The following is an 8,491-nucleotide window of genomic DNA, read 5'->3' on the forward strand; positions in this document are numbered from 1 at the left end:
CCAGAGGCCCCTGCGAGGACACCGGCAGGCGGCTGTCTGCAAGCCAGGGGACGAAGGACTTGGAGGAATCCAGCCCTGCTGATATCTTGACCGGGCTGAACTGCTGTTCCAGCCAGGCAGCCTGGGGTTCTGCTATAGCCCTAACAGATCAGCACAGTTAGGGTTTGTGTCTGGCTGCTGTAACAAAGGAATCCAGACCACGGTGGCTTACATAGGATGCAAATTCATTTCAGTTATTTAATTACCCTTATTATTTTTTAAAGAATTATTTAATGTATTTACTTATTATTATTTTCTCTCTTTTTAAATTTATTATTTTATTTAACTTCATTTATTTATTTTAATTTGACCAGAGAGGGATAGAATGAGAGAAAGAGAAAGTGAGAAAGAGAGCTGCCAGGCCCAGGATTTGAACTGTGGTCAGCCACGTGGGAGTCCAGTGTCCTCAACCACCATGCCACCTGCTGGCCCCTGCTATTTTCTCTTTTTTAAAAAATTATTTATTAAACATTCTACATGCCCTGCATTTCCTCCCAGGACTTCTGGATGGTACTTTGCACTTCTTTTTTTGAGAGGTTTTTGGTATAGCGCGTGTGCACTCACCAGAAAGACAGAGACGGAAAGCAAGAAATAACCCCCAAGGGGGGATGGCCATGCCGCAATCCCTTCTCCTCCATTCTCCTCTTGGAATCTTGGGCATGCACGCACATGCGCCTGGTGTGAATTTAAGCCACTGGGTCCGGGACTTGAACCGCGGTCGACTACATGGGAGTCCAGTGACATAGCCATTACACCAACTGCTGGTCCCTGTTATTATTATTTTCAGTTTGACCAGAGAGAGACTGAGAGAGAGAGAGAGATAGGGAAAGTGAGAAAGCAAGCCACCAGGTCCAGGACCCAAACCGCGATCGGCCATGTGGGAGTCCATCGGTCCAAACACCACGTCACCTGGAGGCCCTATTTATTCTCATTTCTCAAAATTTGCTACATGGTAAGTGTATTCGCCAGAAAAAGACAGAGAGGGAAAGTGAAAAAGCAAGCTGCCAGGTCTGGGACTCAAGTTGCAGTCAGCCCTGTGGGAGTCCAGAGCCTTAACCACCTGTCGGCCTGGGAAGTTCGCTCTTATCTCAGGAGCCAGTTTGAACTTGGGCGTCAGGGCCAACGTGGGGCTGAGTTTACATTTTGACTTGCCAGTCTGCCACGTCCTGGTTTGCTGTCCTTATCTTCGCCGCCCCAGAGCAAACCTGGGGAAGACACATACAGGAATCAGACATCAGGGAGGTCTGGACAGGAGGGGACATCGGAGTTAGAAAGGTTGGAACTGGATTGACAGTCATTTTTCAATGATCTGGATTCTGCATTGTAACTACGAACCTTTGGGACCAGCAGCTGGTGTAGTGGGTGAGGTGTTGGATTCTACCTTGTCAATCTTGATTCAAGTCCTGGGCCCAGAAACTTGAAACTCACGCGGGGAGCCTGTGTGCCCAAAATCCCAAAAGGAAGATGGAAGAGAAGGGATTATGGTGTGGCCACTCCCCTACCCTCGGGGTGATTTCTCATTTTCTGTCTCTCTGTTTCTGTCTCTGGCGAGCACATGTGTACCCTATAGCAAAAACCTCGAACACACACACACACACACACACACACACACACACACACACACACCACATAAACAAAAACACAAACCTTCCATCAAAGCTACTAAGTCTATGAAGGCCTGTGTGTGCGTGTGTGAATGAACGTGTGAATTTCATATCTGGGCCATTTTATTGTAGAATGGGGGCAGCTTTACGAGATGATGAATGTGTTTATTCACCAAATTAGGCCAAATTAGGAGTGAAGCTGAGGCTGCTAGAGAAACTGTCCTCTTTAGAACTCCAGAGACTGGGGTGGAGGCAAGAAAGATTTTAGCCAATTTCGTTGAAGAGTGAAGTGCTTCAGCCAGTACCTGGTGTACACCCACCTGGCAAAAACCGGTGAGATGGGCTTCTGAGCACTCTTGTCTCCGTTCCAGGGAGCTGGGAACTGGAGAAGGTGTTACAGGTCCCTGTAAGGGCGGCTTTAAAGGAGGAGTATGTTTGTCAGTAGGAGAGTGAGAACTGAATACCTCAGCAAAGGAAAGCATCATTTTTTTAAAGGTTTTTGCCATAGGGCATGCTTGCCAGGGAGAGAGAGAGAGAGAGGAGAGAGAAAGTGAGAAATCACCCCCCAGGGGGAATGGCCATGTTACAATCCCTTCTGTTCCATTCTCCTTCAGGGGTTTTGGGCACGTATGCACATGCGCCCAGCATGATTTTCAAGCCGCTAGATCTGGGACTTGAACCACTGGGACCAAGTGAGAGTTCAGTGCTATAACCACTACACCACCTGCTAACCTAGCATCAGAAGATTTTTTTTTAGAATTATTTTATTTAACTTTACTTATTTATTTATTTTAATTTGACCAGAGAGGGACAGAGAGAGAAAGAGAGGGGAGAGAGAGAGAGAGAGGAGAGAGAGAAAGAGAGAGAGAGAGAGAGAGAGAGAGAACCAAGCTGCCAGGTCCAGGACTAGAAACGTGGTCTACCATGTGGGAATCCAACGCCCTTAACCACAATGCCACCTGCTGGCCCTTTTTCTTTTTTTAGAGAGAGGTGTTTTGCTATAGAGTGTGTGTGCTCAACTGAGAGACAGAGAGACAGAAAGCAAGAAATCACTCCTCCTCTGCCCTCTGCAGAGGGTGCTGTCCTTTTCCCAGGACCTCCCTGCCTTGCTGGTGGGGAGGATCTTCTTGCCAGCTTGCCTCTGTCTTTTGTGAAGCAAAAGGTGAGTGAAGGTTATAAAGACATAGAAAGAACCAGGATGGGCGGTGCATCGGGAAGGGCTGGGATCCACCCATGGGAGATGTTGGAGGGTACAGGAGGCCCTCCGAATATACCCCTCTTGGTTTAAATCTTGGAATACCTGATAATTAGGATAGGGTGTTAGGAAGAGGGACAGGAAATACCAATGTTATGAGGGGGTGTTGTTGGAGATTCTGATTTTTTTTTTTAATTGCCAGAGCGCATGTGCACTCACCAGAGAGACAGAGAGATAGAGAAAGAGAGAGAAAGTATGCATGGTCACACCGCGCTCCCTTCTCCTCCATTTCTCCATCCATCCCGTCGGGGTTTGGGACACACCTGCACACGTGGCTGGTTTGTTTTTCAAACAAACCTGAATGGCGACTGGTCATGGAGCATCTGGCTCCCATAACCACTAGGCTTAGGGGCCAGCCCGTATGACTTTTAGCTGTAATGTTATATTTATAACACTAAACTCCAGAATAGAACAGATTTGTCCACCTGGCGGGGCAGCACTGGGCAGGCCCTTTGTAAAACGTTTGGCGTGGAGGACAGAGTAAGAGAGGCACACTGAGAAGGTGGTTTGGTTTTAGATGAAAGAAGAGAAAAAGCTAGGATCGCATATCCAGGTCTTCCTTCAATGCCCCAGTCAGACAAGCTCCTCCGTGTCCAGGTGCTGGGGTGTGTGAGAGGGTGAAAGGGGCGCGGAGGGTGGCGTGTGGGGCCCCTCCCATTAGGAATAGGATGAGGAAGAAACCCCCGCACACACTCACACACCACGGCCTGGGTTTCTTTTATTAATCAATGGGACTCAATCAGGATGTCTTTGATCAGCCAAGGTGTCTGTCTTCTCTGAGAAGTTGTCATTTTTTTTTTTTTAAAGAGGTTATAGGGTGCATTTGCTCACTGGAGAGAAAGAGAGAGAGAGAAAATGAGAAATCACCCCCCAGGGGGTATGGCCACATTGCAATTCCTTCTCCATTCTCCTCTCAGGATTTTGGGCATGCATACACATGTGCCTGGTGTGAGTTTCAAGTTGCAGGGTCTGGAACTTGAGCCACGGTTGGCCACGTGGGAGTCCAGTGTCTTAACCACTATGCCACCTGCTGGCCCCAGGAAGCTGTCTTATCGTCTCATTTATCTGGAATGAGCACATGGCGGATAGTAATTGCTTAAGACATTTGTTTTGTTTGTTTGTTTTGTTATGCTAGCTGGAGAGACACAGAAAGAAGGGAAGCGAGGAATCACGCCCCGGGGGCATGGCCACGCCATAATCCCTTCTCCTCCATTCTCTTCTAGGGATTTTGGGCGCACGCGCCCAGCAGGATTTTCAAGTCACTGGATCTGGGACTTGAACTACTGTCAGCTGTGTGGGAGTCCAGCACCTTATCCACCTCACCACCTGCTGGCCCCAACACATATTTCTTTTAAAGAAGGAAGAAAGGCAGGCAGGCACTGTCTCGAAAAAAAGGAATTAAAAGATGTCATCATGATTGTCCCTTCTCTCTGGGATAAGCTGTACTTATGTCACCCCTGTAGAGAGGAGGGGAGAGGCCATCTCTTCCTTCAGGATCTTGAAGGCAGACATGCTCCTTTCCTTTGTGACTTTCTGCATTTTTCAAGGGCAACCCAATTCAGTAGATCGTGGCCATAACTTAAAAAATAAAACGGACTCTGAGCCAGGAGGTGGTGCAGTAGTAATCCAACTGGACCCACATGGGCAAGGTCCTGGGTTTGCATGCCGGAACCACCCTGAAAATGCCAAGTGAGGGGGACCAGCAGTTGGCATAATGGTTGTGTCGCTGGACTCTCATGTAGTTTACTGTAGTTCGAGTCCCCGACCCAGTGGCTTAAACTCACGCTGGGCGCGTGTGCGTGCGTGCCCAAGATCCCGAGAGCAGAATGGAGGAGAAGGGATTGCGGTGTGGCCATCCCCCCCGGGGGGTGATTTCTCGCTTTCTGTGACTCTGTCTCTCTCTGTCTTTCTGGCGAGCGCACACAACCTATGGAAAAAAACCTCTCCAAAAAAAAAAAAAAAAAAGGGAAATAGGCCGAGTGTGCATGTGCGTCCCCTCCGTCCTGGTGGGTGGATACTGGGGTGAATGATGACACAGAGGAAACTGTTGGGGCTGCCCCCCCACTCCCATCCATGGAAGAAATAAATAAAAACTTTAAAAGATAGACTATAATATGGGGGTGGCAGGTGGTGTGGTAGTTAGGGGCACTGGACTCTCACATGGTTGATCATGGTTTGAGTCCTGGACCTGGTGGCTTGCTTTCTCACTTTCCCTCTCTCTCTCACTCTATCCCTCTCTAGTCAAATTAGAAATAAATAGATAAATAAAGTTCAATAAAACAATTATTAAAAAGTTGACTGTAATAAATAGTATAGAATAGAACTGAAAATATAAAAGTGCGTTATATGTAGTGAAGTGGAGATTGTTTTGTGAAGATTATTTTTTGTTTGTTTGTGTGAGTGTGGTTTTACTGACTTGCTGTGTAAATTTTATATTTTACTATGAGTCGCAGTAAAAAATGTTGAAAAGCTGACTTTCCTTATTCAACAGGACTAAATTGCAATTTCTTCTCTTCCTTTCTTCCTTTCTTCCTTCCTTCCTTCTTTCTTTCTTTTTTTTTCTTTTTTTTTAGAGTTTTTTTGCTATAGGGCGCGTGTGCTCGCCAGACAGACAGAGAGAGACAGAGAGATAAAAAGTGAGAAATCACCCCCCAGAGGGGATGGTCACGCCATAATCCCTTCTCCTCCATTCTCCTCTCGGGATCTTGGGCACGCACGCACACGCGCCTGGTGTGAATTTCAGCCACCGGGTCCAGGACTCGAACTGCAGTCGACTACATGGAAATCCAGTGCCATAGCCATTAAGCCAACTGCTGGTGCCCTAAATTGCAATTTCTTCTCTTCCTTTCTTCCTTCCTTCCTTCTTTCTTTCTTTTTTTTTCTTTTTTTTTAGAGTTTTTTTGCTATAGGGCGCGTGTGCTCGCCAGACAGACAGAGAGAGACAGAGAGATAAAAAGTGAGAAATCACCCCCCAGAGGGGATGGTCACGCCATAATCCCTTCTCCTCCATTCTCCTCTCGGGATCTTGGGCACGCACGCACACGCGCCTGGTGTGAATTTCAGCCACCGGGTCCAGGACTCGAACTGCAGTCGACTACATGGAAATCCAGTGACATAGCCATTAAGCCAACTGCTGGTGCCCTAAATTGCAATTTCTCTCTCTTCTCTTGCAAGGGAGTGACTCCGGTTGTGGGGTAGTCTAGGGAGAAGAAAAAAAGAGGGCATTTGAAGCTCAAAATAATAAGCCCGTTAGCGAGTCTCTGGGGATCACTGAAGTTGAGAGTTTTATCTGGATGGTTTTGTTTTGTTTTTGCTGTGCACTCACTGGACAGAGAAGGGGAGGGAGAGAGAGAGAGAGAGAGAGAGAGAGAGAGCCTCCCAGGTTGAGCAACCATGCTGCAATCCCTTCTCCTCCACTCTCCTCCTGGGATTTTTGGGTACACATGCCCATGTGTGTGGCATGTTTTTCAAGCCTGCCAGGTCCAGGACTCAAACCACCTAGCTGGCCATGTGTGATCTAGCTGCCTCAACCACCACATTACCAGCTAGCCGTGGAAGATCCGGGCTTCTAGATGAGATGTTTCATTACAAGGCTGCTTCAGATCAAGAGCTCCCAGAAGCTGTGCATCGCCTTTAGCCAATTTTAGCTAATATTAATGAACTAATAGTGGATTGTTGGAAAAGTCATGACACAATTTTGCACAGAAAAATGTAGAGAAAGCACGTCATGACTTTTCCGACAATCTAGTATTTTTATGTAACCAGAAAATATCCCCCTTGAAGTGTATACATGACATGGCTGTATTGTGTTGGGATTTACAGGAACACATATGTGAAACAGCTGCATCTGAGGGCGTGGCCGGAAGTGGGAGCACAACGGGCGGGTGTTTTTCATCCTCAGTAGATTAGTTCCTTTTGACTCACCATCAGATGGCTCTTGGGAGGAGGGAGAAGGGCCGGGGCGGTTACCGTCGCTGCAGAGCCACCATCTGGGGACTCAGGACCTCGGAATGCAGCAGGTTTCCCCCAGGCCACCTCATCACTGATGGCTGGCCTCTGTGACCCAGAGCCCCAGAGAGCTCGCAAGCTGACCGGAAATGTCCGTGTCACCCCTGCAGTTTCTCTCTGTGACCTTCTGTCATTCCCTACCCTGGGAAAATGCTGATCAATGATCAACTACTCAACTTACGGTCCTGGTTTCCCTTCCCTCCTGGGCTTCCAGGGGTCGGCTCTGAAGTGAACACAAAGGGTGACCATGGCCCACGAAGCCACGGCAGGACGGCTGAGTGGGCAGCATGGCCAGCTTCCCAGTGTGGGGCAGACGGCTGCTGCTAGCAGGTGGCTGAGCACCGGGCAGGGGCACTGGCTTACGTGGGTGCCGCGTTTGAAAACATTCATTTTTTTTTTTTCTCAGTTTTGCGTAGGGTACATGCTTTTGCTCCAACCAGGGATTGCCAGGCTGTGACATTCGTGGCATCTGGAAGGGGTTTGGGGACCCAGACCCTGTCACTCACCTTTCCCCTCTACCTCATACCAGCTGTGGAGAAGGCAAGTGCTTCTTTTGTTTCTTTTTTTCTATTTTTCTTCCTTTCTTTCTTTTCTTTTTCTTTCATTTTTTCTTCCTTCCTTCCTCTTTCTTTCTTTCTTTCTTTCTTTCTCTGTCCATCTCTCACTCTTTCTTTTTGGAGAGGTTTTGCTATAGGGTGCGTGCACTCGCCAGAAAGACAGAGAGAGACAGAGAGATAGCGAGAAATCACCCCCCAGGGGGCATGGCCATGCCACAATCCCTTCTCCTCCATTCTCCTCTTGGGATCTTGGACACACACGCACATGTGCCCAGCGTGAGTCTAAGCCACCAGGTCCAGGACTCGAACTGCAGTCAACTACATGGGAGTCCAGCAACATAGTCATTACGCCAACTGCTGGTCCCTCTTTCTTTCTCTCTTTTTCCTTTCTTCTTTTCCTTATTCTCCTTCCTTCCATCTTTCCTTCCTTCCTCTCTCTCTCTCTCTTTTTTTCTTTTAAGAAATTTTTACCCTAGGATGTGTGTGCTCGCTGGGGAGAGAGAGAGATGGGCAGAGACAGTGAGAAGGAAAGTGAGAAATCACCCCTCGGGAGGGGGTGGCCATGCTGCAATCCCTTCTCCTCCATTCTCTTCCCGGAATCTTGGATACGCATGCAGTTTCAATTAGCAATAATCACGCCTCGGATAAACCTCATTGGCTACGATACTGCCACTGCACAAAGCTTACGCATGCAGTTTCAAGTCACTGGATCCAAGACTCAAACCGTGGCTGGCCATGTGGGAGTCCAGCAACATAACCACTACGCCATCTGCTGGTCCCAGCAAGTGCTTCTTTTAACCTGCACACTAGCTGACTGTCCAAATGGATACACTTTGGGGACCAGCAGTTAATGTAATGACTATGTCGCTGGACTCCCATGTAGTCGACCGTGGTTCGAGTCCTGGACCTGGTGGCTTAAAACTCACGCTGGGCACGTGTGCGTGAGTGCCCAAGATCCTGAGAGGAGAATGGAGGAGAAGGGATTGCGGCGTGGCCATCCCCCCTGGTGGGTGATTTCTCGCTTTCTG

General features: G+C 48.2%; 1 pseudogene; it reads right to left on the bottom strand.

The window, feature by feature from the left end:
• Nucleotides 1–8,058: 8,058 nt before the first annotated feature.
• Nucleotides 8,059–8,147, bottom strand: LOC114008484 (uncharacterized; annotated as a pseudogene).
• Nucleotides 8,148–8,491: the final 344 nt, after the last annotated feature.

This window comes from Tupaia chinensis, unplaced genomic scaffold, assembly GCF_000334495.1.
Source record: "Tupaia chinensis unplaced genomic scaffold, TupChi_1.0 Scaffold000348_1, whole genome shotgun sequence".
Taxonomy (NCBI): domain Eukaryota; kingdom Metazoa; phylum Chordata; class Mammalia; order Scandentia; family Tupaiidae; genus Tupaia; species Tupaia belangeri.